Below are 9,062 nucleotides of genomic sequence, written 5' to 3'. Positions count from 1 at the left end.
TTACCGTCAGAGGGTGTGAACTAACAGGATCGGAATCATCAGTTATAATCAAACCATAAAACAAAGTTTCAAAACCATGAAAAACGTTTACGAGTAATTTATTGCGGAAGCGTTAAAACCATAGAAAACAATGTTATGTCACGCAGGACGATTTAAAACTAATGATAACAGTTAAAAGTAAGTTTGCATAGTTAAAAGTTTTTTCAAGCAATGCATGTTCCTAAACCGCGCGCCCACCTCGGCTACCTGAGAATAACACTACTAAAAGTGTCAACACAAGGTTGGTGAGTTCACAAGTTATATAAAAATAAATGTTTAGCGTTTGCGTTCAGCGTCTTTGCGTTACAGCGTTTTGCGTTACCAGATAGTGTTATGTCAATTATATATCTATAGGTAGCTAGCCTATAAAGCAAGTATTACTAAGTGTTCGACACCGAAGCTGACTGTTTATCAAGTGCCTTGTCACCAGGTCATCCAGACCATGGTACGTGTTAACCAAAATTACACCCGCTCGACCTCCAGTCGAGTTTAGCGTTGGGTGGGGTTTGTCAAAACCAGTAGTACTACTCAACAGTGACTCGCTATTCCAAAATATTAACCGGTTCGATGTGTTAGGACTTCAATTGTTTCGTTTGCCACTTAGCCTTTACAAGTGATATATAATTTACTAACAAAATCTTAAATGCGTTTATCGGAGTATGTTATCTCCCCCAAGTGAAAAGCGTTTAAAACAGTTTAAAAGGGGTAAGTGAAACTCACTGTTTGGGAAGAATTTCCCAAATTAAATCACCAAGATGCGCGTCACAGAAAACTCTCTCTAGCGTTCTAAAAACAACAAAGAGATTTTTCTAACGTGTCGGAATTTTATCGAGTCTCTAGACCGGCACATAATACCTATGCACATAACATGTTTCGTGTTTCGTTTGTGAATCGTGGTGTGACTTTAACAAGTGAATTTGTGACAACATTACATGTGTAAGCAATCATATACGTGTCATGTATTCATAAAGTACATCACTAGCAATTATTCCCCGTAAGGGCATTTTGGTCAAATCATGACAATTAACTAGCCATTATTCCCCATAAGGGCAATTTGGTCAAATTATGACAATCAATTAGCAGTTATTCCCCGCAAGGGCATTTTAGTCAAAACACGACAATTATCTTGCAATCATTCCCCTCAAGGGCAATTTGGTCAAAACACGATAATAAATTAGCAAGTATCATGTTTCATGCATTTTCACAAAACTCAGCAGCTAGTTTCACCGAGACAGAAATTCTACTTAAAAGATTGGTACTATTCCACCGATCATAGCATCTCAATTAATTTACCAAAAATCATCACAGAAGAATATATGTCTTAGGTTTCCAGAACATATTTTATTATATTTTTATTCACATAGTTTTCTCACAATCATCAAATCATTACAGCAAACTCATAACAGTCAAATTCATGTGCAACAGAATGTTATTTGCAATTCCCGTTAAACGAAAAATCCAATAAATGCAAGACCACTTGGGTTAGGTTCCTAACTCAATAAGACAACTTCCAGAAGTGGAACCAACCCAATTGGTCTCGTAGTTCATGAGATATAACATTTACAAAACAACCTAACAGCAGGTCTAACAGCTCAGCTTTGCACAACGTTTTTGTAAAATCAGAAAAGTTAACCTTTACTTGTCCAAAAATTACAAATTTATACTCTATAGAAACTAGACTCAACCTAGTTTACTGTAGTACCAATAATCTCAACCAATTTTTACATTTACACTTCGTTACAGTCACTTAAACATCAATAACACATTCTGTCCAGAAACTGTTTGCATCCAAACTCAACATATTAACAATCTATGAACTATCATGCATTTATATAACACTATAGACTCCATAAACACCATCCATGCACATCAATTACATATTACATACATGATTAGGGTTTTTGTTTGAACTCAAATCAAAGACACAACAATTAACGTGTAACAATATCAATACTAGTTATCAAATCATTATCCAATCAACAACAATCCTATTAACTATACACACTCACAAAATCGGCTGCTAGGGTTTGTTATTAACCCAACAAACATCAAAATCAAGTAATAAGGATGTATAGGATGATCAATTATACCTTCCTAGCACCTAATTCTTCAATCAAGGGCTTGATTTGATGGTGTATATGTGTGTGAAAGTCGACGGCAGCCAAGGAGCAAGGGGGGGTGGGGTTCCGATCGGACTTGTGGGGGAAAGAAGAATAAGTTAGGGTTTAGTTGTTAATTATATATTTATAGAATACTATGTTACACTTTGGCCCCTCCACTTTCAATTGTTGCTTTTCCTAGCTTAAACTAACTTAGTTCTTGTTTCTTGTCTAGCATTACACACAATATAATCAAGTAACACATATGTTAACACATAATTATCACATAATTATTATGTTGACGTTTTTCGTTTATTCACCAATCGTTTGCGCCAACTCGTTTGCGTTTCGGTGCAAATCCCGAAAGACTACACATGTAGTAAGTGTTAAGCGTCATTTAAACCCTAGTTTAAATGTAATGAAATGTGCGTTATAGATTCAATGATCTTTAAGTTTGAATTGACGGAGTTGAGTTAACGGAGTTAACCTGAAATTGACGATTGTCACAATCTATAAGGGTTGGTTTCTAACTCTAGCACGAAGCACATAAGCATGTTATTCCAACTTCGGTTTACCTGAAAAGCATGTTAATACAGGTCAACTACGAATAGTTGGTGAGTTTCATAAGTTTGTACGAGATCAGTATACGTAATCGTAGTATTCAGTATGCATATATGTATGTGATGTATTTATGCTAACCTGCAAGTGAATCCTTTACGTGCTATACCACGTGGCCTCCACTGGCCACACACTCCCTATGCCCTCAATTGCCACATGCCCCAAAAGGTACTATGTCTAACGCCAAATATCATGCTACAACAGGTTCGTATGGTCACGTGCAATTGTAAAACATGTCCCCGTATACCCCATTGGCCATATCAATTGGGTTTGTAAAACCAATAGTACTATTCACATGCCATGGGCTCGAAGTTAATCACTTGTGTGTGTGTGGGGGGGGGGGGGGTTGGACTTTCAAGTGTTAGCACTTAGACAGTTCACATTATAACATGTTTCCAGATAAATAGGTATATATAAACCTGCTTTCCACCCCAAATGTTCGTAAAAAAGTTTAAAAAGTGGCGTCATGAAACTCACCTTATTGTAGTATCGAACAAGTAACACGTGTGATATAAACTGCTCTTCGATTATAGGTCGTATATCGGTATTGCATTTTTAGTACTAGTATAGTTTTTAAACTTAATTGGGCTGTATATCTAGTCTTGGTATGGCTGTTACGCCCAGAACATGTCAGTAGTCTTAGATTGTGACGTTGTACCATTTCTCTAAACAATATCATGATTAATAGGAACATTACGAGAAGAGCTATGAGAAGAATTTACCTTTGTGTCACTTGGAAATTGACCTTTATTTTTCTTCAAATCCGCCACTTCGGTTGCAAATTGACCCATTTGAGTGGTCAATGATTGGATAACTTTGTCATGGATTTCATATTTTTGCATGCTAACGTCATCAAGTTGATCCATCTTTTGCATGTCTTGTTGCATCATCCTAGGCATATCCATGACTTCATTCTCACTAGAATGAACTTGACCCAAAGAACCACTTTGACCACCACCCAATGATTGAAATTGCCCTTGAAAACCTTGATTGTTCCTGCCTCGAAAATTTCCTTGATTATTGTATTGTTGGCGTGGAACAAAATTCCCTTGATTCCCTTGGAAATTAGGATTGGCTTGGTTATCCAGACTCCCATCACTAAAGTTGGGATGACTTCTCAACCCGGGGTGTAAAGTGTTCGAGTTAATATTATAATTTCTACCACCTCCCCTTGACCTTGGATTGTGTTTACCTCTTCCAGATTTTCTTGACCCACCATGCAAGAATCCGCTGCATAACCCCATTCATTACAGCTAATGCAAACGTCATATACCTGATTTGTAGTTTGCACCCTTCCATCATCTACGACATGTACTTGCGGTCTTACAATTTCCGGCCTTGCTCTTCTTGCGGATTGAGCCTTTCTTTTCGATGTGACCGACATTTAGTCTAAATACGCCCAATCGTCTTGCTCATAATTGGTACCAAATTTACCATTTGTGATCGACACGCACATCCTCCGAATTCAGCCTCTCATGAAAAGCATTCAATAACTTCCAAAGAGCAATACCATGATGAGGACAATTCTTGATCATCATGTTAAACCATTCAAATGCTTCATGAAACATCTCGCCCGATTGTTGTTGAAAAGTTCTCAAACTCCTTCTTGCATCATTGGTCTTTTGAGCCGTGAAAAACTCTTCCAAAAACCTTTGTTGCTTATCGGCCCAAAGTATAAATCGACGCAGAAGGTAATGTATAGATCCATCTTTTCGCCTTATCTTCAAAGGAAAATTGAAATAGTACCAACTTGACATCATCTGATGAGAAACCTTGACCTCCAATCTTGTCGCAAATGGAGACATATGCCTCCAAATGAAAGTAAGGTTCTTCCATCGCCAAACCTTTATACTTCGGTAAATTTGGAGTGAGTTGGTTCTAACCTCAAATGTTCTTCCTTGTTAATTTTAAGGAACAACCACCGGAGAATGGTTCTTAGTGATGATTGGAAAAAAATGTGCTTCAAATCCCCTTACCACTTCTCTATTATGTCTTCTTGGTACCCCCCAATGGTACTCTTGGTTGACCCATTTGACTTTGCACGGGCCTTGGAGGTGCAAATTGAATAGGTGGTGGTGGAGGCATTTCTTGTTGAAATTGTTTCCCTTGTTGTGGAACTTGTAATTGCATAACCGATGGTAATTGTCTAGCATACTCTTGAACCGGTTCCGGTTGTTGCCTTTGAGCATTAGAAAAATTCCCTCGATTCCCACTTGATTTCTATCACCCCGCGTGTAATAACTTTCCTCTTTATAACCCTCAAACTCCTTTTCGAACCCGTCACTATAACCATCACCTTGTGTTCTCAAGGATTGCATAAAAGTCGGTTGTTGATATTGGAACCTTGCTTGTGGTGGTTATTGAAGGATCATAGTGGTATGACCTATAGATGGTTCTTGTTAGGATGTAGGTGGTTGGTTTTGTTGGGATGATGATTGACCGAAAGTAGGGAAAAATTGGGAAAAAGTGGCAATGATGAAGTTTGGTAAGTATATTAAGTACTTGTGGGTAAAGTTTTTGACGTACAATACCATGTTAGTAGGTCTTATATTTGATGAAATGAGACTCATTTTGAATCTTATATTTGATACATGGGATTTCCGTATTGCTTTTTCTTTGAACCCAAGTATCACATGACCCCTCTTAATTGAGACATGAGATCAAAGACTTGAAATAGGAATCACTTCGGTTCCCTCATATATATATATATATAGGGATCGTGCCATAAACAAAAGATTTTATTAATATTTAATCCATTTTTCTGGCTTGGCTAGGCGAGATAGCCTAGCCACTTCCCCTTATTTATGAGATCAGACAGTCCAAGAAGACCTCGGTCTTGGGTAATTGATGGAACCTATTCTCTAATACAATCAGCTGTGCACAAAGATGTTCCTACAACTATTGAGAGGGAGATACCACACTTAAGCGAGACCTTACCACTTATTGACTTGAACAAACCTTCCCAGTGAGTTTAATATGTTTAGTAAGATTCTTGCTTTCACGAAACCATTCTCTCACTTCCTCTGCGAATTGAGATCGTCTATTTCAATATCCCAGTATTCGTCTTATCCATTCACCTTCTTTCAAATATGGCTGATAATAGCCAACAATCTCAAGAGCTTGACCCTGCTCAAATGTCAATAGGTATTTTCACTTCCAGAAGAACAAAGTAGCAGGTTCAAATATATATATATATATATATATATATATATATATATATATATATATATATATATAAAGAATTATTTTTATACTTCTTACTATTACATAGTGTCCATAAATCTCATAGTAGGTCCCCAAAGATTCATAGTGAATTTCGATAGGAACTTCTCTTGCAGCAATAACACGTTATTTGATAGTTTATTTTTATAAATATAAAATTATGAACTTATGTGTAAAGATGATTTTACGTAAATATTATGTATATATTTGTTTTTTTTATCATTTTACTAGGTTTGAAACCCTAGATACCTAGTATCGGTTAAGTTCATCAAGACACCTACACTGAATAAAAAAAAATACATGTGAACGCCCTAGATAATGTCAACATGCGTAAAACTTATGATCAAAGCGACACATATACGGTTGGTACCGGTTAGGTTCGTACCTTCTCCAACACTAAATTAGAAAAATAAATTAGTAAATGTATAGCTTATGATACAAAAAATAATATATGTAAAATGACGTTTATTCGGTTGGAAAAATACGGGCGTTCTGACAGAAATTCGGTGGGTATCGATAGGTTTGCCATGGTACTTGAACTAAACCCAAATATTAAATCTCACAAAATTAACGTATTTAAAATAAAACAAAACAAACAAACAAACAAAACTTAGGCGTCGCAGCGGCTAGTCGACACACATTCGGTTGGTACCGGTTAGGTTTGTTATCATACTATAAGTAAACTTAAAAAAATATTTCATTATTGGCTAAGTTCGTTACGGTACTAAAACCAAAGAAACAAAAACACAGGCGTTGCATATTTAGTTGGTAATAACTTGGTATCGCTTAAGTTCGTTACGATACGAAAACTAAATCTATAAGACCTTTAAAAACTTATAAAAAGAAAAACTAAATTCAAAGACCTTTAAAAAACATGATGCCATAGACCCCAAAACTAAAAAATAATTAATAGATAAAATAGCGATGCTTATCACTTGAAACCAGGCAACATGAACGTAACAGAAAGATAGAAATAAAATGACCACAATTTGAAGCACTTCTTTCAAAATCATTGTAAATAATTGGGTTGCGCCATATATATGAAAAGAGTATACAATAATGATGTATTTGTCGAATCAAATACCATGGTATAATAATTAAACATTCTAACTAGTTGATAATTTTACTATTAGTTGGGAATTTTGTGAAAGGTTCTCGTAAAAGGTTTCATTAACGCCAATTCATCTCGAGTAGACCTTATTGTTGTGAGAATTATTAATTAATGAGTTGTAGGGAGGGATTTATGTCACCACAAACAAAGACTAAATCAAGTGTTGGATTCAAAGCCGTTGTTAAAAATTATAAATTGACTTATTATACTCCTGAAAATGAAACCAAGGATACTGATATCTTGGCAGCATTTCGAGTAACTCCTCAACCTGGAGGTCCGCCTGAAGAAGCAGGGGCCACAGTAGCCGCCGAATCTTCTACTGGTACATGGACAACTGTATGGACCGATGAACTTATGAGCCTTGATCTTGGGATTGGGCAGTTTCTACTTACGATCGTCACAAACTAAATTATGATCAAATTGGTATTGTATAGTCTGGATGGCTACTTACGACGCACACTTGTATGGTATGGATGGCTATCTTACGTTTTAAAGAAATGACCTGGACCAATAGGGAAATCCCATCTCAATTTTTTCTATTTATCAATCTATTATTTTGAGCAAACAAGAGTTGGTTGGTTTCATTTCACTAGATGAAGCAGGAATGGTAGAAAGAATTGGTGGAGGTGTGGTTGGCACTGTTTTACTTGTAGTGGGAGTTGGTGAATCCATTGAGTTGTTCGATGTAGTTGGAGAACCAATGAGTTTGTTCTCCCGAAGTAGGACTCGTTTCTTCTAAGCATTCGTTCGATTTCGGGATCAAAAACTAGTGGCGATGACTTATGAGAGCCTCTAGTATGCATACACCTGAAAGTACCTGCACACTAACAAAACCAACATAAACTCGAAAATAAAAAACAAAAACTACAAAAGTTAACACACGTTGCGTACCGGCAACGACGCCAAACTTTGACGTGAGGTCGTAGACTCGCTCAAAAATTAACCTATTACACTAAATAGATAGTGGTAAGTAGGTATCGAACACAGGGAGTTTGTGAAATATGTGTTATCAAGTAGCTTTGCATATTAACTAGATTTAAACTAAATGCAGCTGATGATCTCAATGTTTTGGTTGTTTGGTTTGATTAACTAAAATTAACTAAAAGCACTTAACAAAGTTTTTAAATCAGAGATGAGAGGATATGTTCTCCCTCCGTTTCAGGTTTCTATAACTTTAATGTGAAAGTTTAACCTGAGATGAAGTACATAGACATAGTTCACGATTATGCGATTGATCATGATAAAAAGGGACCAAGTACTTGGATTATAAAAAGCAAGGTGGCCACCTAATGATTAGTTAATATATACTACCATATGTAATATAACGTTACATATGATTAGAATCTATGAAGTTAACATATGTTTGTTCGCAAGTTGGGGTGGCCATCTTGACCTAAACAATTTCAAGTTGGTCAATTTGGGTTGTTTTAAACTTATATGAGTTGGTTTGGGTCGTAGGTTTTAACTAAATTGGCCAAAACGGGTCACTTGAAAATTCATTCTTATTTTCTGGTAAAAATGGGCCAACAAATTTAAAGATATGGGTCGATGTGGGTTAGTGTCTTAAGTAAAAGTGGCAGGTTCGGGTTGAAACGAGATCGGTTTAGGTTTTGGCTCGGATCAGGTTTCGTGCCAACTCGAGCTTTCGCACTGGACAGGTTGGGTTTATGTGTCTTTCGAGTTTTCGCACTGGACGGATCGATTTTGGTTTTTGTTTCGTTTTGGTCGGGTTTTTTCAGTTTCATTTATGTTCAGTTTCATTTATTTAGTTTCGTTTTGATCTTTTTTCGGTTTCGATCAATTCGGTTTAATTTGGTTTTTTGTTTCGTTATCGTCGACTTTTCGGTTTCGGTTAATTTCTGGGTTTTTTATGAACAATGACAACGGAAACATTTTGCTTTTTTACATTTTTTTTTATTTATATTTTGAGTTATGACTTTTTTATTGTTTTATTGATCTTTTTTAGGGTTTTT

Source organism: Bidens hawaiensis, unplaced genomic scaffold (genome assembly GCF_021521415.1).
Source record: "Bidens hawaiensis isolate Kalapana, Puna unplaced genomic scaffold, B.hawaiensis_p1.1 tig00017860_1, whole genome shotgun sequence".
Lineage (NCBI taxonomy): Eukaryota > Viridiplantae > Streptophyta > Magnoliopsida > Asterales > Asteraceae > Bidens > Bidens hawaiensis.
The sequence above is the reverse complement of the archived record's forward strand: the minus strand, read 5'-3'. Positions refer to the sequence as shown.